The following is a 22,325-nucleotide window of genomic DNA, read 5'->3' on the forward strand; positions in this document are numbered from 1 at the left end:
ACGAATCCGGTCTTTATGTGAGGTTAGAGTTGATTGATGAGCTTCAAGAGTCATTTAAAAAGGTGCTCGGTGAGCTCGAAGAATTGGATTTAGAGGAAATTGAAAGTGATTTAAGTGAGAAATTTGATGACATTCTCGTAACTCTGAAGTCATCGGTTCGATCCGAAATTTCAAAGCGCACCTCACAGCTTCTGTCGCATTCAACTTTTGCTGACGGCATCACTCCGGGAGTTTTCGGCCCCCAGCAGCGTCAGCCTCGACATAGGGCAGCATTGCTGCCCCCACTGGAGCTTCCAAAATTCGCTGGAGGTTATGCCAATTGGTCTGATTTATATTCTATGTTTACCACGATCATAGATAGTCATCCGGACCTCACCAACGTAGAAAAGCTGCAGCATCTACGATCATGCCTGAGGGACGCAGCGTTGGAAACTATTCGCTCATTGGAAATTTCGGATGGCAACTACGCAATTGCTTTAGATTTGCTGAAAAATAGATTTGATAATCGACGTTTGGTTTTTCAGGCACACATTATTGAGATCCTGGGACTAAAGGCGGTGCAGAGTGGTTCCGTCTCGACACTTCGGGATCTGTCCGATAAATTCTATGCTCATATTCGTGCTCTCAAAGGACTGGGCACGACAGAACAAATCGCAGGATGCATCATCGTCCAAGTCCTGTTCCAAAGGTTGGATCCGGCAAGTCAGGCAAAGTGGGAAGAGCGTTTAGAGGACCCTGCCTTCGTCAATTTAATTCCTACGTGGGAGTCAATGGCATCATTTCTGGAGCAGCGATGCAGGACGTTGGAGACTATGGATTTCGCCATGGCAAACTATACGCCGGGCAATCAGGTGGGAAGTAACAGATTACCCAATGCGCGTAGATCAGCATTTGTTGCCTCGAATGCTAACCCTTGGATTTGTATATTCTGTAATGATACGGGGCATTCCATTTCTTATTGTCAGAATTTTAAAATCCTGTCTCCTGCGAATAGGCTTCAAGAAGCGAAGCGTCTCGGTCTTTGCATAAATTGTCTTAAGGTTGGTCATCAAGTTTGGCAATGCAACTCTAGTAGTTGTCGTTTATGCGGATCTAAGCACCACACCCTGCTTCACCTGGGAAACTCACCTTCTTTTCCTTCACAAGAAGGAGCACAGCTTCAAGAAGCACTTCCTTCTGCTTCACCCTCTGCACTGCCTTCCACTTCGACTGCTCTTATTGCACAGGAATTTAGTAATGATATTGTGCTCTTAGCAACGGCTAGCATTTTAGTAAAAAACCGTTCTGGGGTTTTCGTTCCCTGTGGAGCTCTACTCGATTCGGGCTCCCAACTGCATCTAATAACGTCCAGATTCAATATTTTTGTAGCGAACCGAGTAGCTGCCATTCAGGAGCTAACTGAGTCAGTGGAGTGGCGATATGTTCCAACTTCTTTAAATCCAGCTGACAGTCTCTCCCGAGGTGCTTTTCCTGCTGAGCTCAACGAGTCTCCTCTCTGGACTCATGGACCAAAATTCCTCTGTGGTCCCAAAGCTGACTGGCCGACCCCAATCACTGCTGAAAAGCCAGCGCTTGAGGTTCGCCGGAGGATTCTGCTAATAAAATCTCCATACGAAGACATAGTGTCCAGTTCCAAATTTGCAAATTCCTTTGCTGCCCTTCAAAGAATTTTCGGATACGTCTATAAGTTTAGTAATCGCATCCATCGCCCTACGCTCACGGTGTCTGACCTTCAAGGCGGTACGCTGCTGTTGCTTCGTCTTGTCCAGCGCTCACATTTATGGGATGACATCAAATCATTGCAGTCAAAGGGAATGGTGCACTCCTCCAGCTCGCTCGCATCTCTTTCGCCATTCATTGACCAATTTGGGCTTCTTAGAGTGGATGGCCGGCTGATGAATTCTTCCCTGGATTTTAATGGGCGTCATCCAATTATATTACCACTGACTCATTCGGTCACTATTGCCATTATTACTCACTTTCATGAACGCAATCTGCACACTGGGCCACGGGCATTACTTGGCATAATTCGATCCCAATATTGGCCTATTGGGGGGAAAAAGACGGTGATGAAGGCGGTAAACAAATGCATTAGATGCTTTCGAATGAGGCCTCGAGTAGTGGAGCATATAATGGCGGATCTTCCAAAGCAACGACTTGATGGATCTCATGCATTCGAAGTCACTGGCATTGACTTTTGCGGGCCATTTCTCTACAAGTCAGAGGTGCGAAGCAAGCCTCCAGTAAAATGCTACGTTTGTGTCTTCATTTGCTTCGCCACGAAGGCTATTCATCTGGAGTTCTCAAGGATCTGTCTACGGTATCGTTTCTACATGGCCTCAAACGATTTATATGCACTAGAAGAAGGCCGCGGCAGATTTGGTCTGATAATGCAACCAACTTTGTTGGAGCTCGCAATGAGCTGCTCGAACTAAGGCGTCTTTTCCTCAGCAGTGATCATCAGAGAGCTACATTGGACTTTTGCCTAGCGGAGGCTATTGATTGGTGTTTCATTCCTCCTAGGTCGCCACACTTTGGCGGTCTTTGGGAAGCGGCTGTGAAGATCGCTAAGCATCATTTCTACCGCGCTGTTGGCACTGCTGTTTTAGCCTTTGAGGAGTTGCGGAGATTCTCGACCATTAGTCTCGATTTCAGAAAACCCAGCTGATCTGGATGTATTAACCCCAGCACATTTTTTGAATGGTGGTCCGCCTTCTTCTTTCGTCGAGCCGGATGTGACCAGTCTTAACTTCAATCGCTTGGATGGATGGCAACGCGTGGCTTACTTGCAGCAGATCTTTTGGTCCCGATGGAAGGAAGAATACCTAACATTGCTACAACAGCGCTCCAAGTGGCGCACCCCAAAACCTGGCCTGGTTGTCGATGACTTAGTTCTGGTCAAGGACGAAAACTTGCCTCCCATGAAGTGGCCCCTCGCCAGAGTGATCGAGGTCCTGTTCGGTGGAGATGGGGTTGCTCGAGTGGCCGTTCTGAAGACAGCATCAGGAGTGACAAGGCGAGCAGTAAACAAGCTGTGTCTGCTACCCCTTAAGGATGATGTTGAAACCCAGGCTTCCAACGGGGGGAGTATGTCGGGTCACGCAGCCGCAGCAGCCAACTAACTTCTTAATTCGATCTCTTATATTAATGGCATCGCGAAAGGTAGCTCTCTTTATCTAGCTCTCTCGTCTTTTGTGTACTTGCATTCTTGGGCCCAGCATTCGGCTGGCTGTCCCTTTGTAAATCAGTACGAATTCTGATCTCGACATCAAACGCATTCTCGTCTCGCCTGCTGTACTCTCTCTCGCTAATAAATAGTTAACAAGCCTAAAGCAACCTGAAATTCGTATTTTAATTTAGCAATAACTAATAAAAAAGCTTATTAGTTCAACAGTCATCAACATGCGTTATCCTGTCCATCTCATAACCACTTAGAGTATAATTGGTGTAGTATGGGTTTACACGAAAAAGGTTATTACTTCGCACTTAGAGCCATTATAGTTTAATTTATTATCATTTCACCAAGTTTGAAATGCGTGAAGATTAGATTGTAAAGCGAAGCTCTGCGCGGGCTCATCATATTGCGTGCCCAGCCTAACTTCATCCGCGTACCTAAGTGCACGTGACTTTGTTAGCACTAGGGGAAGATCATTAATGAATAATCTAAAAAGGAGCGGACCAAGGTGACTTGCTTGTGGTACACCTGAAGTAACTAGGATTTGAGATGAAAAAGAGTTTTAAAAATGAATATTATTGTCCTGTCGTTCAAATAACTTGAGATTGACTTAAGGGGATCACACGGGAACCCTAGTTGGTTTCCTTTCTGAACTAGAAGCTCAATATTTACAGAGTCAAATGCTTTACTGAAATCAGTGTAAGCCACGTCAGTCTGAAAAATGTTCTTGAATCCATTTTTCACAAATGAAGTAGCCTCCAAAAGGTTTGTTGTCGTTGACCTACGTTTTATAAATCCATGTTGGCCTGCAACAATGCTGCAAATGGGGTGTAATAATGTTTTTAATCTTTGAGATACCTGCGAAATTGCAGATTTCTTAAGACTATTAAAAAGTGCTTGCAGTGGTACACACAAGGTCTCTGCGCAGTACCTAAGTACACAGCCTGGGACTCCGTTAGATCCTGGAGAATAGACTGGTTTAACCCTTTGCATGTATAAAAGAAGTGAGCTTTCCCTCATACGCGGACAATAAAAATGGTTTGGTTTAAACATGGCATATGGGTAGGACTGATCTGGGAGTTAGGGAGCTGAGATAGTCGTTTAAAAAAATGTCGCAAATAGATCGGCTACTGCCTGATCTGTGTTTGCGCAAAATTTTGAAATTTGCGCGATGATGGCTACCTGACAGATTTAAGCTTTGTGTTGAAAAAAGTATAAAACGGTTTTGGATCCGGTTTGTAATCTGGATCTTGCAACGAGCTCAATTGTTTTTATAATACAGCGCATTAAGCACTGCGAAATCAGTCCGGGCACTTAAGTATTTCGAAAGGGCGGAATGTGATCCGGAAGCTCTAAACTTTATGTAGAGTCTAGACTTTACATTTTTTTGTCGTGTCAACTCTTTATTAAACTACGGAGATTTGTTTGAGATCGAAGGATAATAGGTAGGAAGGCCGAGGAAATATATCAACGGTCTCAGTCATATTAGTGCAAGTGTTAATATCGGACCAAGCAAGGCAAGCTATAATCCTAGTGAGTAAATTTGCTTAGCTGACTTTTCTGATATTCCATTCAGTTTTAATATCTAAGAAACATTAGCATGTGAGACTTATTTAACATCTTTTTATGGAAGACATGCTCGGCTGAGGAACTTGTAAGATGGTTCCAAAGTCGCCTAGCTGGGGCAACCGAGCGAGTCGCAGATTGCGGGTAGCGGACGACCTCTCTCGAGGTCAACTGTGAATAAGCTGGTGAGGGAAGTCAAACACACACAAAACACGGAAACCCCAGTAAATAAACAGTCCCAGACAGCCAGCGCGAATCCTGCAACGAAGCAATACTGACGATGCGAATTGTTCAGCCGAATCTAAATAGTTGCTTTACACAAACCCATACCCAACACAACACCTACCCATCTCCCCTCCCAAAACAACATCTCACTCCGGGCCGAACTACGGTGTAATTCGGACCGTGCCAAGAGTCAGCCTGGCTGTGGGCCCGGATCAAAAACTAGCCCAGTTTTAAACGGTGTGCTCAGGGACATGGCGACCTCCTGTTCTAACTATCGCCGTACCCGGGCATCGCGGATCTCTGCCCGGGCGTATCTTTCCCCTTCTCCGCAACTCGTGGGACCTATTATGGAATCAACAAAAATAACTCAAAAACAAAACACAGAGACGGGAACTCTCAAAAAACCCACGGAAACGTTGAACATTGGTTCCAACATCCGCACCAGCACGGTCCCGAAAGGACCGCATCCCAAACTGGGGATGACGGGTGGCTGAAAGAAAGCCGCGAACGCCTCCGCCACTGGCGCTTCTGCGCCCGAAACAGCGGTAGGCACAGCCAAGGCGCTCGGGCCACCCGTTGCCGTCAATAAATTTACTTGACAGAAGCAATATTGCCACACCTTCGCCTGAATGGCTATAGAAGGTGGAATGGGGAAGGAAAATGCTTCCTAATTACGGGCAGGATAAGCCCACCCAAGACGGGGCTCAGGCGAAAAGGCAGCGGTCCCTCGATCTACCCGGACTATCGGCGAAGAAATCCAAAATCAAGCCATCGGTCTCTTTCGCTAAAATCACCAAAGACTGAGACTTACTCGGTCTCATAGACAAGGGCAGGTACCAGGGCAGCGTCAAGGTGGTGGCCTGCGATAGTCAGCGTTCGGCTGACTTATACAAACAGGCGACGGGCAAGCTCGGCGAGGTCTACGAAGGGGCAAACATTGTCGCACTAGACTGGTGTGATGTCCCCAGTAGGCCCCGAGCTCAGATTTGGCTCCCAGCAGCGATTAAGGCGCCGGAGGACGTCCTCTACATGTTGCAGGAATGCAACCCGCACCACCCCACAAAGGACTGGAAAGTCGTCAAGGTGGATGAGCATGAAGGGGATGTCAACCAGGCGGTATTGTGCCTAAACAAGGAGTCAGTTGCTCCAATCGAGACTGCTCGAGGAGTGCAGAACTTTGGGCTTAGTGCAATCCACATAAAGATATACAAGGGCCACTCCAACGCCGCTGGAAGCTCTGCCGGTAACCCAACCGAGCAGGTGCTTGCTGAGGAGTTGGAGGCACCTGGTGGGCCGGAGGACGGCTCCTCTACGATTCGTCGCTGAGCAGAGAGATGCGAGCGCTCGGACCGGCTATCAAGGACGTGGACCTCAGCGAAACAGAGGAGGCCGACGTCACTGTGGTGGAGGTTGCAGCTGTAGATGTCAATAAGACTTCTACAAATCAACCTGCACCTCAGTAACTGCACTTTGCTTCGCCAGACCAAAGGCGGAGCCGACCTAGTCCTAGGACAGGAACAAAGGAATACAAGCTTATGCTACCTGCATAGTAGCCAAATGGCATCTTAGTATATATCTGCTTCGCAATTACAGCAACGGAGGTAACACCGCAGTAAGCCTGGAGCTGCAAAGCATCACTATAAGGATACTATCGGTCTACTTGGCCTTTGAAATGGAAAACCCCCAGACGCGCTGGTCAGAGGACTGGCAGAGGAACGCGAAAAGCTCAGGAGGGGTTTGGTAATAGGCTGTAACGCCAACGCCCATCACACCCAGTGGGGTTGCCCAAACAATAACGACAGAGGTGAGTCTCTTTGATTTTATTCTAAATTCGAACCTATTTTTGTGCAATAGGGGCAAAGTCCCAACTTTCATAGCTAAAACTTGCTAAACATTGCTATCAGACTTACTCGTAGGCGCAGTAAAAAACTGGGAAGTCTCTGACGAGCACTCTTTTTCATAGAAACAATATTGTCCCTTGATTCGCCTTTGCCGGTCAGTTTCGCTAATCCCAGACGAGTCGACTGGCACAGGTACAAAGAAGTTCTGACGAATATCCTCCCCATGGAACCGCCAGAAAGCGTTACAGACCCACAGGAGCTGGACAGAACAGTAGATAAGTTCACAGAAGCATGAAACACTTCCTTCAAAGTAGCAAGCCCTACAGGAAAACCAAGGGGGAGGAAAAAACCCCCCTGGTGGACTCAACAACTATCAATCCTCAGAACCAACTGCAGATGCCTGTTTAACAGAACTAAGGCGGGAAATGAGGACACTAACTGGCAGAACTACAAGCATGAACTAGCCTCGTACAAAAAGGCCATTAGAAGAGCGAAACGAACTGCAAGGCAGACCTTCTGCTCAGGAAAATACTCTTTAAGACAGCCGCGCCTTTGGGCTATCTTCAGAAGGCAAATGGATCATGGTAAGACTCCAGTAGAGAGTCCTTGGACCTGCTCCTAAGCGCTCACTTTCCAGGAAGCCAACAAACAGGTCATCCTCCAGAAAGAAGAGCCGGAGAAGGAATCAAATTAGATCTCCTTCTATCAGACCGCAACATTAAATGGTCCATTCAAAGTTTCAAATTATACAAATCGCCGGGACCGGACGGGATAACACCGGCACACATCCAACAAGCAGGACAAATAGCCATCAACTTGTTGAAAAACAATCTTCCACACCCACCCACACCACAGCAAAGGATTTTTAGTCAGAGCTAAAGAGCTTTGAAAGAATGATAAGCCTACACATAAGGGCCACTATCGAGCCGACACAAATATCAGAGGCACAACACGCTTATATATATATAAGGTAAGTCAACCGAATCGGCGCTACACTTGGTAGTAAGCAGCATCGAGAAATCAATCAGCATCAAGGAATACACACTGATCGCCTTCCTTGACATAGAGGGAGCCTTCAATAACGTGCTTCCCATTGCTATAACAGAATCTCTCACAGAACTAGGGGTTGAGCCGTTAACAATGGGGTTGATCCATAAATTGCTGATAAGCAGAATGTTCACAGCCACACTAGGGACCTCAACCCAGACTAGACTAGTGAACAGAGGCACCCCGCAAGGAGGTGTACTATCACCCCTTCTGTGTAATATTGCAGTAAATAAACTACAGCGGATTCTGGAAGGAGGAGGCTGTAATGTAGTGGCATACGCGGACGATGTCGCTATCATCTTTAATGGAAAATATCCACAAACACTTTGCGATCTTATGACCGCTAAACTAAAAATACTATCGGAATGGACGATAGAGAACGGACTTGGGGTAAATCCCTCGAAAACAGAACTTGTTCTATTTAAAAATAGATACAAAAACCCACAACTCAACCCACCTCACGCCAGATACTTGCGGTTAGTATTAGATAAGCGTCTCAAATGGGGCTTAAATAACCAAAAGAGAACCAAGAAAACGACCATTGCACTTTTCTCCTGTAAAACAGCAATTGGGCTAAGATGGGGCATGTTCCCTAGAATAGTCAACCGGATATACACAGCGGTAGTCGAACCAATCCTACTATATCGAGTGGGTCTGTGGTGGACCGCTCTACACAAACAATGCAAAGTACAGCGAATAGCGGCTTTGTGTATTAGTGGAGCCCTTCGAACCACCCGGAATGAAGCACTGATTGCGATCTTGAACCTCCCTAGCCTGGACTTAGAAGGCATGGAAAGGGTCAAATCGGCAGCTATTTGACTGAGGGACACCGGGCAGTGGAAAGAAAAATTTGATGGCTATGCTAAAATTCTCCAGCATAATAAATCGATTCCGAAGAAAACGGATCTATGCAAATCCCTTGAATGAGTCACACACCCTTTGAGGCCCTGATTCCAGATAGAGAAAAATGGGATCAGAGCCGACCGGGCACTACGGACGCAATCTGATTCTATACAGATGGCTCCAAACTAGAAGGACAAGTTGGCGGAGGAACAATTAAATATCAGGAAGTCATTCAGGCTCCCGGACCACTGTAGCGTCTGCCAAGCGGAGGTCCACGCTATAAAGGAAGCACTAAACTGTTTAAGGAACATAAGCCTCCAAAGAGGACAGACAAGCGGCTATTAAATCGATCTACTCGACAAACAACAACTCACATACAATAGCAGACTGTCGCAGATCTCTCCACGAGATGGCTAGTCAGTTTACTATCAGCATAATATGGGTTCCGGGTCACCGGGATATCGTAAGAAACTGAATAGCGGACGAGCTAGCCCAGGACGAGGGCACCATCATGCCACTCCTCTCAGGAAAGGAGAATGTGGGCATGCCCATTGCAACTTGCAAAGTGAATATGAAGAACTATTTCAACAAACTAGCCAACACCCATTGGCAAAACGCACCACAGTGTCGTAACTCTCACCAGACATGGCCTGTGATAAACAATAAAAAAGCCTCGGAACTACTAAAATTCAGCCGCACAGAGTGTGACATGCTAGATCGAGCTCTTACAGGCCTCTGGCTCGTTGGCACACATGGCGGCAGGCTAAAAGCCCCAAAAAATGACTTCTGTAGAAGCTGCAGGGCTGAAGAAGAAGAGGAAAAGGGAAAACACCATCTCTGCTTCTGCCCAGCCCTATACATACTCAAACAGTCCGACAGCCGCCCTAACCTAACGTAACCTAACCTAACCTATGGAAGACATGCGGAAATGTGCGTTTGCAGCGAAGGATAATAACCGGTTTATTATTTTATTTCCTAGAGAGGTTGGAAAGAGTTCACCTACAAGTTCACATACAAATATAATAATATATATTTAATTATATATAATGAAACATTTTCAAAATATTAAAATAAATGAGAATATATTATGATAAGCTTTAAAATATGCTTCTGACTTCTAATTGCAATTAAAACTACAGGTACGGAGAATGGAAAATATTTTATTGATTAATGTATGTGAGAGTTTCTATACAGTCCCGATTTCCTCTTATCAGTGATCCTGCGCCTTGGGTGTCTTGGGACAATCAACTTCACCATAAATAAGATCTCAAATAAACAAGATAACTAGCATAGTTCTACGGTTGGCTAATAAGGGTAAGTTAATTAAAAGAAGTCGGATATAGTAAGACGGTAGTAATAGACTTGAAATCCGGTTTAGTCCCAGTGAGGCTAATATCAGAAAGTTTTGTGAACAGACTCAATCCGGTCTATATGTACCCCGTATTGGGGGCTCCAGACGGGAGCGCAGTATTCAAGAATTGGTCGGACTAATGAAATGAACAAGGTTTTGTGACGTAAGGGTCATTTAGTTTCTTAGATCACGGTTTTATAAATCCAAGCACACCCATGGCTTTATTTGGGATCCATATAGATACCAAGGTCATCAACATGTGTTATCCTGTCCAACTCATAACCACTTAGAGTATAATTGGTGTTGTAGGGGCTTACACGAAAAAGTTTATTACTTCGTACTTAGAGCCATTATAGTTAAATTTATTATCATTTCACCAAGTTTGAAATGCGTCAAGATTAGATTGTAAAGCGAAGCTCTGCGCGGGCTCATTATATTGCGTGCACAGCCTAACTTCATCCGCGTACCTAAGTGCACGTGACTTTGATAGAACTAGGGGAAGATCATTAATGAATAATGTAAACAGGAGCGGACCAAGGGGACTTGCTTGTGGTACACCTTGTGGTACACCTGAAGTAACTCGGATGTGGGATGAAAAAGAGCTTTAAAAATTAATCTTTTTGTCCTGTCATTCAAATAACTTGAGATTGACTGAAGGAGATCACACGGGAACCCTAGTTGGTTTCCTTTCTGAACTAGAAGCTCATTATTTACAGAGTCAAATGCTTTACTGAAATCAGTGTAAGCCACGTCAGTCTGAAAAATGTTCTTGAATCCATTTTTCACAAATGAAGTAGCCTCCAAAAGGTTTGTTGTCGTTGACCTACGTTTTATAAATCCATGTTGGTATGAGAATATAAGAGGCCTACAACAATGCTGCAAATGGGGTGTAATAATGTTTTCAAACAGCTTCGGTATTGCTCATATCTTTGAGATACCTCGAAAGTTACATGCGTTTAATTTGCTCCCATTTTTAGGAAGTGGGATAACATACGACTCCTTCCATCTATGTGCGAAATTGCAGATTTCCTAAGACTATTAAAAAGTGCTTGCCGTGGTACACACAAGGTCTCTGCGCAGTACCTAAGTACACAGCCTGGGACTCCGTCAGATCCTGGAGAATAGATTGGTTTAATCCATTGCAAGTATAAAAGAAGTGAGCTTTCACTCATACGCGGACAATAAAAATGGTTTGGTTTAAACAGGGCATATGGGTAAGGCTGATCTGGGTGATAGGGAGCTGAGTTAGTCGTTAAAAAAATGTCGCAAATAGATCGGCTACTGCCTGATCTGTATTTGCGCAAAATTTTCAAATTTGCGCGGTGATGGGTACCTGACAGATTTACGCTTTGTGTTGAAAAAAGTATAAAACGGTTTTGGATCCGGTTTGTAATCTGGATCTTGCGACGAGCTTAATTGTTTTTATAATACTGCGCATTAAGCACTGCGATATCAGTCCGGGCACTTAAGTATTTCGAAAGAGCGGAATGTGATCCGGAAGCTCTAAACTTTTTGTAGAGTCTAGACTTTACATTTTTTTTGTCGTGTCAACTCTTTGTTAAATTACGGAGATTTGTTTGAGATCGAAGGATAATAGGTAGGAAGGCCGAGGAAATATATCAACGGTCTCAGTCATATTAGTGCAAGTGTAAATATCGGACCAATCAAGACAAGCTATAATCCTCGTGAGTAAATTTGCTTAGCTGACTTTTCTGATATTCCATTCAGTTTTGATATCTAAGAAACATTAGCATGTGAGACTTATTTAACATCTTTTTATGGAAGACATGCTCGGCTAAGAAACTTGTAAGATGGTTCCAAAGTCGCCTAGCTGGGGCAACCGAGCGGGTCGCAGGTTGCGGATAGCGGACGACCTCTCTCGAGGTCAACTGTGAGTAAGCTGGTGGGGGAAGTCAAACACACACAAAACATGAAACCCCAGTAAATAAACAGTCCCGGACAGCCAGCGCGTATCCTGCAACGAAGCAATACTGACGATGCGAATTGTTCAGCAGAATCTAAATAGTTGCTTTACACAAACCCATACCCAACACAACACCTACCCATCTCCCCTCCCAAAACAACATCTCACTCCGGGCCGAACTACGGTGTAATTCGGACCGTGCCAAGAGTCAGCCTGGCTGTGGGCCCGGATAAAAAACTAGCCCAGTTTTAAACGGCGTGCTCAGGGACATGGCGACCTCCTGTTCTAACTGTCGCCGTACCCGGGCATCGCGGATCTCTGCCCGGGTGGACCTTTCCCCTTCTCCGCAACTCGTGGGACCTATTATGGAAGCAACAAAAATAACTCAAAAACAAAACACAGAGACGGAAACTCTCAAAAAACCCACGGAAACGTTGAACACTGGTTCCAACATCCGCACCAGCACGGTCCCGAAAGGACCGCATCCCAAACTGGGGATGACGAGTGGCAGAAAGAAAGCCGCTTCTGCGCCCGAAACAGCGGTAGGCACAGCCAAGGCGCTCGGGTCACCCGTTGCCGTCAATAAATTTACTTACGCAGAAAGGCGGACTGCCGCCCAGGCTCTGCGCTCTTATGACAGAAGCAATATTGCCACACCTTCGCCTGAATGGCTATAGAAGGTGGAATGGGGAAGGAAGGTGCTTCCTAATTACGGGCAGGATAAGCCCACCCAAGATGGGGCTCAGGCGAAAAGGCAGCGGTCCCTCGATCTACCCGGACTATCGGCGAAGAAATCCAAGATCAAGCCATCGGTCTCTTTCGCTAAAATCACCAAAGACTGAGACTTACTCGGTCTCATAGACAAGGGCAGGTACCAGGGCAGCGTCAAGGTGGTGGCCTGCGATAGTCAGCGGTCGGCTGACTTATACAAACAGGGGACGGGCAAGCTCGGTGAGGTCTACGAAGGGGCAAACATTGTCGCACTAGACTGGTGTGATGTCCCTAGTAGGCCCCGATCTCAGATTTGGCTCCCAGCAGCGATTAAGGCGCCGGAGGACGTCCTCTACATGTTGCAGGAATGCAACCCGCACCACCCCACAAAGGACTGGAAAGTCGTCAAGGTGGATGAGCATGAAGGGGATGTCAACCAGGCGGTATTGTGCCTAAACAAGGAGTCAGTTGCTCCAATCGAGACTGCTCGAGGAGTGCAGAACTTCGGGCTTAGTGCAATCCACATAAAGATATACAAGGGCCACTCCAACGCCGCTGGAAGCTCTGCCGGTAACCCAACCGAGCAGGTGCTTGCTGAGGAGTTGGAGGCACCTGGTGGGCCGGAGGACGGCTCCTCTACGATTCGTCGCTGAGCAGAGAGATGCGAGCGCTCGGACCGGCTATCAAGGACGTGGACCTCAGCGACACAGAGGAGGCCGACGTCACTGTGGTGGAGGTTGCAGCTGTAGATGTCAATAAGACTTCTACAAATCAACCTGCACCTCAGTAACTGCACTTTGCTTCGCCAGACCGAAGGCGGAGCCGACCTAGTCCTAGGACAGGAACAAAGGAATACAAGCTTATGCTTGACCCAGAGAAGGTAAAATTCGAACCTGCATAGTAGCCAAATGGCATCTTAGTATATATCTGCTTCGCAATTACAGCAACGGAGGTAACACCGCAGTAAGCCTGGAGCTGCAAAGCATCACTATAAGGATACTATCGGTCTACTTGGCCTTTGAAATGGAAAACCCCCAGACGCCCTGGTCAGAGAACTGGCAGAGGAACGCGAAAAGCTCAGGAGGGGTTTGGTAATAGGCTGTAACGCCAACGCCCATCACACCCAGTGGGGTTGCCCAAACAATAACGACAGAGGTGAGTCTCTTTGATTTTATTCTAAATTCGAACCTATTTTTGTGCAATAGGGGCAAAGTCCCAACTTTCATAGCTAAAACTTGCTAAACATTGCTATCAGACTTACTCGTAGGCGCAGTAAAAAACTTGGAGGTCTCTGACGAGCACTCTTTTTCATAGAAACAATATTGTCCCTTGATTCGCCTTTGCCGGTCAGTTTCGCTAATCCCAGACGAGTCGACTGGCACAGGTACAAAGAAGTTCTGACGAATATCCTCCCCATGGAGCCGCCAGAAAGCGTTACAGACCCACAGGAGCTGGACAGAACAGTAGATAAGTTCACAGAAGCATGAAACACTTCCTTCAAAGTAGCAAGCCCTACAGGAAAACCAAGGGGGAGGAAAAAACCCCCCTGGTGGACTCAACAACTATCAATCCTCAGAACCAACTGCAGATGCCTGTTTAACAGAACTAAGGCGGGAAATGAGGACACTAACTGGCAGAACTACAAGCATGAACTAGCCTCGTACAAAAAGGCCATTAGAAGAGCGAAACGAACTGCAAGGCAGACCTTCTGCTCAGGAAAATACTCTTTAAGACAGCCGCGCCTTTGGGCTATCTTCAGAAGGCAAATGGATCATGGTAAGACTCCAGTAGAGAGTCCTTGGACCTGCTCCTAAGCGCTCACTTTCCAGGAAGCCAACAAACAGGTCATCCTCCAGAAAGAAGAGCCGGAGAAGGAATCAAATTAGATCTCCTTCTATCAGACCGCAACATTAAATGGTCCATTCAAAGTTTCAAATTATACAAATCGCCGGGACCGGACGGGATAACACCGGCACACATCCAACAAGCAGGACAAATAGCCATCAACTTGTTGAAAAACAATCTTCCACACCCACCCACACCACAGCAAAGGATTTTAAGTCAGAGCTGAAGAGCTTTGAAAGAATGATAAGCCTACACATAAGGGCCACTATCGAGCCGACACAAATATCAGAGGCACAACACGCTTATATATATATAAGGTAAGTCAACCGAATCGGCGCTACACTTGGTAGTAAGCACCATCGAGAAATCAATCAGCATCGAGGAATACACACTGATCGCCTTCCTTGACATAGAGGGAGCCTTCAATAACGTGCTTCCCATTGCTATAACAGAATCTCTCACAGAACTAGGGGTTGAGCCGTTAACAATGGGGTTGATCCATAAATTGCTGATAAGCAGAATGTTCACAGCCACACTAGGGACCTCAACCCAGACTAGACTAGTGAACAGAGGCACCCCGCAAGGAGGTGTACTATCACCCCTTCTGTGTAATATTGCAGTAAATAAACTACAGCGGATTCTGGAAGGAGGAGGCTGTAATGTAGTGGCATACGCGGACGATGTCGCTATCATCTTTAATGGAAAATATCCACAAACACTTTGCGATCTTATGACCGCTAAACTAAAAATACTATCGGAATGGACGATAGAGAACGGACTTGGGGTAAATCCCTCGAAAACAGAACTTGTTCTATTTACAAATAGATACAAAAACCCACTCAACCCACCTCACGCCAGATACTTGCGGTTAGTATTAGATAAGCGTCTCTAATGGGGCTTAAATAACCAAAAGAGAACCAAGAAAACGACCATTGCACTTTTCTCCTGTAAAACAGCAATTGGGCTAAGATGGGGCATGTTCCCTAGAATAGTCAACCGGATATACACAGCGGTAGTCGAACCAATCCTACTATATGGAGTGGCTCTGTGGTGGACCGCTCTACACAAACAATGCAAAGTACAGCGAATAGCGGCTTTGTGTATTAGTGGAGCCCTTCGAACCACCCGGAATGAAGCACTGATTGCGATCTTGAACCTCCCTAGCCTGGACTTAGAAGGCATGGAAAGGGTCAAATCGGCAGCTATTTGACTGAGGGACACCGGGCAGTGGAAAGAAAAATTTGATGGCTATGCTAAAATTCTCCAGCATAATAAATCGATTCCGAAGAAAACGGATCTATGCAAATCCCTTGAATGAGTCACACACCCTTTGAGGCCCTGATTCCAGATAGAGAAAAATGGGATCAGAGCCGACCGGGCACTACGGACGCAATCTGATTCTATACAGATGGCTCCAAACTAGAAGGACAAGTTGGCGGAGGAACAATTAAATATCAGGAAGTCATTCAGGCTCCCGGACCACTGTAGCGTCTGCCAAGCGGAGGTCCACGCTATAAAGGAAGCACTAAACTGTTTAAGGAACATAAGCCTCCAAAGAGGACAGACAAGCGGCTATTAAATCGATCTACTCGACAAACAACAACTCACATACAATAGCAGACTGCCGCAGATCTCTCCACGAGATGGCTAGTCAGTTTACTATCAGCATAATATGGGTTCCGGGTCACCGGGATATCGTAAGCAACTGAATAGCGGACGAGCTAGCCAGGCAGGGCACCATCATGCCACTCCTCTCAGGAAAGGAGAATGTGGGCATGCCCATTGCAACTTGCAAAGTGAATATGAAGAACTATTTCAACAAACTAGCCAACACCCATTGGCAAAACGCACCACAGTGTCGTAACTCTCACCAGACATGGCCTGTGATAAACAATAAAAAAGCCTCGGAACTACTAAAATTCAGCCGCACAGAGTGTGACATGCTAGATCGAGCTCTTACAGGCCTCTGGCTCGTTGGCACACATGGCGGCAGGCTAAAAGCCCCAAAAAATGACTTCTGTAGAAGCTGCAGGGCTGAAGAAGAAGAGGAAAAGGGAAAACACCATCTCTGCTTCTGCCCAGCCCTATACATACTCAAACAGTCCGACAGCCGCCCTAACCTAACGTAACCTAACCTAACCTATGGAAGACATGCGGAAATGTGCGTTTGCAGCGAAGGATAATAACCGGTTTATTATTTTATTTCCTAGAGAGGTTGGAAAGAGTTCACCTACAAGTTCACATACAAATATAATAATATATATTTAATTATATATAATGAAACATTTTCAAAATATTAAAATAAATGAGAATATATTATGATAAGCTTTAAAATATGCTTCTGACTTCTAATTGCAATTAAAACTACAGGTACGGAGAATGGAAAATATTTTATTGATTAATGTATGTGAGAGTTTCTATACAGTCCCGATTTCCTCTTATCAGTGATCCTGCGCCTTGGGTGTCTTGGGACAATCAACTTCACCATAAATAAGATCTCAAATAAACAAGATAACTAGCATAGTTCTACCGTTGGCTAATAAGGGTAAGTTAATTAAAATAAGTCTGATATAGTAAGACGGTAGTAATAGACTTGAAATCCGGTTTAGTCCCAGTGAGGCTAATATCAGAAAGTTTTGTGAACAGACTCAATCCGGTCTATATGTACCCCGTATTGGGGGCTCCAGACGGGAGCGCAGTATTCAAGAATTGGTCGGACTAATGAAATGAACAAGGTTTTGTGACGTAAGGGTCATTTAGTTTCTTAGATCACCGTTTTATAAATTCAAGCACACCCATGGCTTTATTTGGGATCCATATAGACACCAAGGTCATCAACATGTGTTATCCTGTCCAACTCATAACCACTTAGAGTATAATTGGTGTTGTAGGGGCTTACACGAAAAAGTTTATTACTTCGTACTTAGAGCCATTATAGTTAAATTTATTATCATTTCACCAAGTTTGAAATGCGTCAAGATTAGATTGTAAAGCGAAGCTCTGCGCGGGCTCATTATATTGCGTGCACAGCCTAACTTCATCCGCGTACCTAAGTGCACGTGACTTTGATAGAACTAGGGGAAGATCATTAATGAATAATGTAAACAGGAGCGGACCAAGGGGACTTGCTTGTGGTACACCTTGTGGTACACCTGAAGTAACTCGGATGTGGGATGAAAAAGAGCTTTAAAAATTAATCTTTTTGTCCTGTCATTCAAATAACTTGAGATTGACTGAAGGAGATCACACGGGAACCCTAGTTGGTTTCCTTTCTGAACTAGAAGCTCATTATTTACAGAGTCAAATGCTTTACTGAAATCAGTGTAAGCCACGTCAGTCTGAAAAATGTTCTTGAATCCATTTTTCACAAATGAAGTAGCCTCCAAAAGGTTTGTTGTCGTTGACCTACGTTTTATAAATCCATGTTGGTATGAGAATATAAGAGGCCTACAACAATGCTGCAAATGGGGTGTAATAATGTTTTCAAACAGCTTCGGTATTGCTCATATCTTTGAGATACCTCGAAAGTTACATGCGTTTAATTTGCTCCCATTTTTAGGAAGTGGGATAACATACGACTCCTTCCATCTATGTGCGAAATTGCAGATTTCCTAAGACTATTAATAAGTGCTTGCCGTGGTACACACAAGGTCTCTGCGCAGTACCTAAGTACACAGCCTGGGACTCCGTCAGATCCTGGAGAATAGATTGGTTTAATCCATTGCAAGTATAAAAGAAGTGAGCTTTCACTCATACGCGGACAATAAAAATGGTTTGGTTTAAACAGGGCATATGGGTAAGGCTGATCTGGGAGATAGGGAGCTGAGTTAGTCGTTAAAAAAATGTCGCAAATAGATCGGCTACTGCCTGATCTGTATTTGCGCAAAATTTTCAAATTTGCGCGGTGATGGGTACCTGACAGATTTACGCTTTGTGTTGAAAAAAGTATAAAATGGTTTTGGATCCGGTTTGTAATCTGGATCTTGCAACGAGCTTAATTGTTTTTATAATACTGCGCATTAAGCACTGCGATATCAGTCCGGGCACTTAAGTATTTCGAAAGAGCGGAATGTGATCCGGAAGCTCTAAACTTTTTGTAGAGTCTAGACTTTACATTTTTTTTGTCGTGTCAACTCTTTGTTAAATTACGGAGATTTGTTTGAGATCGAAGGATAATAGGTAGGAAGGCCGAGGAAATATATCAACGGTCTCAGTCATATTAGTGCAAGTGTAAATATCGGACCAATCAAGACAAGCTATAATCCTAGTGAGTAAATTTGCTTAGCTGACTTTTCTGATATTCCATTCAGTTTTGATATCTAAGAAACATTAGCATGTGGGACTTATTTAACATCTTTTTATGGAAGACATGCTCGGCTAAGAAACTTGTAAGATGGTTCCAAAGTCGCCTAGCTGGGGCAACCGAGCGGGTCGCAGGTTGCGGATAGCGGACGACCTCTCTCGAGGTCAACTGTGAGTAAGCTGGTGGGGGAAGTCAAACACACACAAAACATGAAACCCCAGTAAATAAACAGTCCCGGACAGCCAGCGCGTATCCTGCAACGAAGCAATACTGACGATGCGAATTGTTCAGCAGAATCTAAATAGTTGCTTTACACAAACCCATACCCAACACAACACCTACCCATCTCCCCTCCCAAAACAACATCTCACTCCGGGCCGAACTACGGTGTAATTCGGACCGTGCCAAGAGTCAGCCTGGCTGTGGGCCCGGATAAAAAACTAGCCCAGTTTTAAATGGCGTGCTCAGGGACATGTTCTAACTGTCGCCGTACCCGGGCATCGCGGATCTCTGCCCGGGTGGACCTTTCCCCTTCTCCGCAACTCGTGGGACCTATTATGGAAGCAACAAAAATAACTCAAAAACAAAACACAGAGACGGGAACTCTCAAAAAACCCACGGAAACGTTGAACACTGGTTCCAACATCCGCACCAGCACGGTCCCGAAAGGACCGCATCCCAAACTGGGGATGACGAGTGGCAGAAAGAAAGCCGCTTCTGCGCCCGAAACAGCGGTAGGCACAGCCAAGGCGCTCGGGTCACCCGTTGCCGTCAATAAATTTACTTACGCAGAAAGGCGGACTGCCGCCCAGGCTCTGCGCTCTTATGACAGAAGCAATATTGCCACACCTTCGCCTGAATGGCTATAGAAGGTGGAATGGGGAAGGAAGGTGCTTCCTAATTACGGGCAGGATAAGCCCACCCAAGATGGGGCTCAGGCGAAAAGGCAGCGGTCCCTCGATCTACCCGGACTATCGGCGAAGAAATCCAAGATCAGGCCATCGGTCTCTTTCGCTAAAATCACCAAGGACTGAGACTTACTCGGTCTCATAGACAAGGGCAGGTACCAGGGCAGCGTCAAGGTGGTGGCCTGCGATAGTCAGCGGTCGGCTGACTTATACAAACAGGCGACGGGCAAGCTCGGTGAGGTCTACGAAGGGGCAAACATTGTCGCACTAGACTGGTGTGATGTCCCTAGTAGGCCCCGATCTCAGATTTGGCTCCCAGCAGCGATTAAGGCGCCGGAGGACGTCCTCTACATGTTGCAGGAATGCAACCCGCACCACCCCACAAAGGACTGGAAAGTCGTCAAGGTGGATGAGCATGAAGGGGATGTCAACCAGGCGGTATTGTGCCTAAACAAGGAGTCAGTTGCTCCAATCGAGACTGCTCGAGGAGTGCAGAACTTCGGGCTTAGTGCAATCCACATAAAGATATACAAGGGCCACTCCAACGCCGCTGGAAGCTCTGCCGGTAACCCAACCGAGCAGGTGCTTGCTGAGGAGTTGGAGGCACCTGGTGGGCCGGAGGACGGCTCCTCTACGATTCGTCGCTGAGCAGAGAGATGCGAGCGCTCGGACCGGCTATCAAGGACGTGGACCTCAGCGACACAGAGGAGGCCGACGTCACTGTGGTGGAGGTTGCAGCTGTAGATGTCAATAAGACTTCTACAAATCAACCTGCACCTCAGTAACTGCACTTTGCTTCGCCAGACCGAAGGCGGAGCCGACCTAGTCCTAGGACAGGAACAAAGGAATACAAGCTTATGCTTGACCCAGAGAAGGTAAAATTCGAACCTGCATAGTAGCCAAATGGCATCTTAGTATATATCTGCTTCGCAATTACAGCAACGGAGGTAACACCGCAGTAAGCCTGGAGCTGCAAAGCATCACTATAAGGATACTATACGGTCTACAGAGAACTGGCAGAGGAACGCGAAAAGCTCAGGAGGGGTTTGGTAATAGGCTGTAACGCCAACGCCCATCACACCCAGTGGGGTTGCCCAAACAATAACGACAGAGGTGAGTCTCTTTGATTTTATTCTTAATTCGAACCTATTTTTGTGCAATAGGGGCAAAGTCCCAACTTTCATAGCTAAAACTTGCTAAACATTGCTATCAGACTTACTCGTAGGCGCAGTAAAAAACTGGGAAGTCTCTGACGAGCACTCTTTTTCATAGAAACAATATTGTCCCTTGATTCGCCTTTGCCGGTCAGTTTCGCTAATCCCAGACGAGTCGACTGGCACAGGTACAAAGAAGTTCTGAGGAATATCCTCCCCATGGAACCGCCAGAAAGCGTTACAGACCCACAGGAGCTGGACAGAACAGTAGATAAGTTCACAGAAGCATGAAACACTTCCTTCAAAGTAGCAAGCCCTACAGGAAAACCAAGGGGGAGGAAAAAACCCCCCTGGTGGACTCAACAACTATCAATCCTCAGAACCAACTGCAGATGCCTGTTTAACAGAACTAAGGCGGGAAATGAGGACACTAACTGGCAGAACTACAAGCATGAACTAGCCTCGTACAAAAAGGCCATTAGAAGAGCGAAACGAACTGCAAGGCAGACCTTCTGCTCAGGAAAATACTCTTTAAGACAGCCGCGCCTTTGGGCTATCTTCAGAAGGCAAATGGATCATGGTAAGACTCCAGTAGAGAGTCCTTGGACCTGCTCCTAAGCGCTCACTTTCCAGGAAGCCAACAAACAGGTCATCCTCCAGAAAGAAGAGCCGGAGAAGGAATCAAATTAGATCTCCTTCTATCAGACCGCAACATTAAATGGTCCATTCAAAGTTTCAAATTATACAAATCGCCGGGACCGGACGGGATAACACCGGCACACATCCAACAAGCAGGACAAATAGCCATCAACTTGTTGAAAAACAATCTTCCACACCCACCCACACCACAGCAAAGGATTTTAAGTCAGAGCTGAAGAGCTTTGAAAGAATGATAAGCCTACACATAAGGGCCACTATCGAGCCGACACAAATATCAGAGGCACAACACGCTTATATATATATAAGGTAAGTCAACCGAATCGGCGCTACACTTGGTAGTAAGCACCATCGAGAAATCAATCAGCATCGAGGAATACACACTGATCGCCTTCCTTGACATAGAGGGAGCCTTCAATAACGTGCTTCCCATTGCTATAACAGAATCTCTCACAGAACTAGGGGTTGAGCCGTTAACAATGGGGTTGATCCATAAATTGCTGATAAGCAGAATGTTCACAGCCACACTAGGGACCTCAACCCAGACTAGACTAGTGAACAGAGGCACCCCGCAAGGAGGTGTACTATCACCCCTTCTGTGTAATATTGCAGTAAATAAACTACAGCGGATTCTGGAAGGAGGAGGCTGTAATGTAGTGGCATACGCGGACGATGTCGCTATCATCTTTAATGGAAAATATCCACAAACACTTTGCGATCTTATGACCGCTAAACTAAAAATACTATCGGAATGGACGATAGAGAACGGACTTGG

Source organism: Drosophila subpulchrella, unplaced genomic scaffold (genome assembly GCF_014743375.2).
Source record: "Drosophila subpulchrella strain 33 F10 #4 breed RU33 unplaced genomic scaffold, RU_Dsub_v1.1 Primary Assembly Seq44, whole genome shotgun sequence".
In the NCBI taxonomy this organism is placed as follows: Eukaryota; Metazoa; Arthropoda; class Insecta; order Diptera; family Drosophilidae; genus Drosophila; species Drosophila subpulchrella.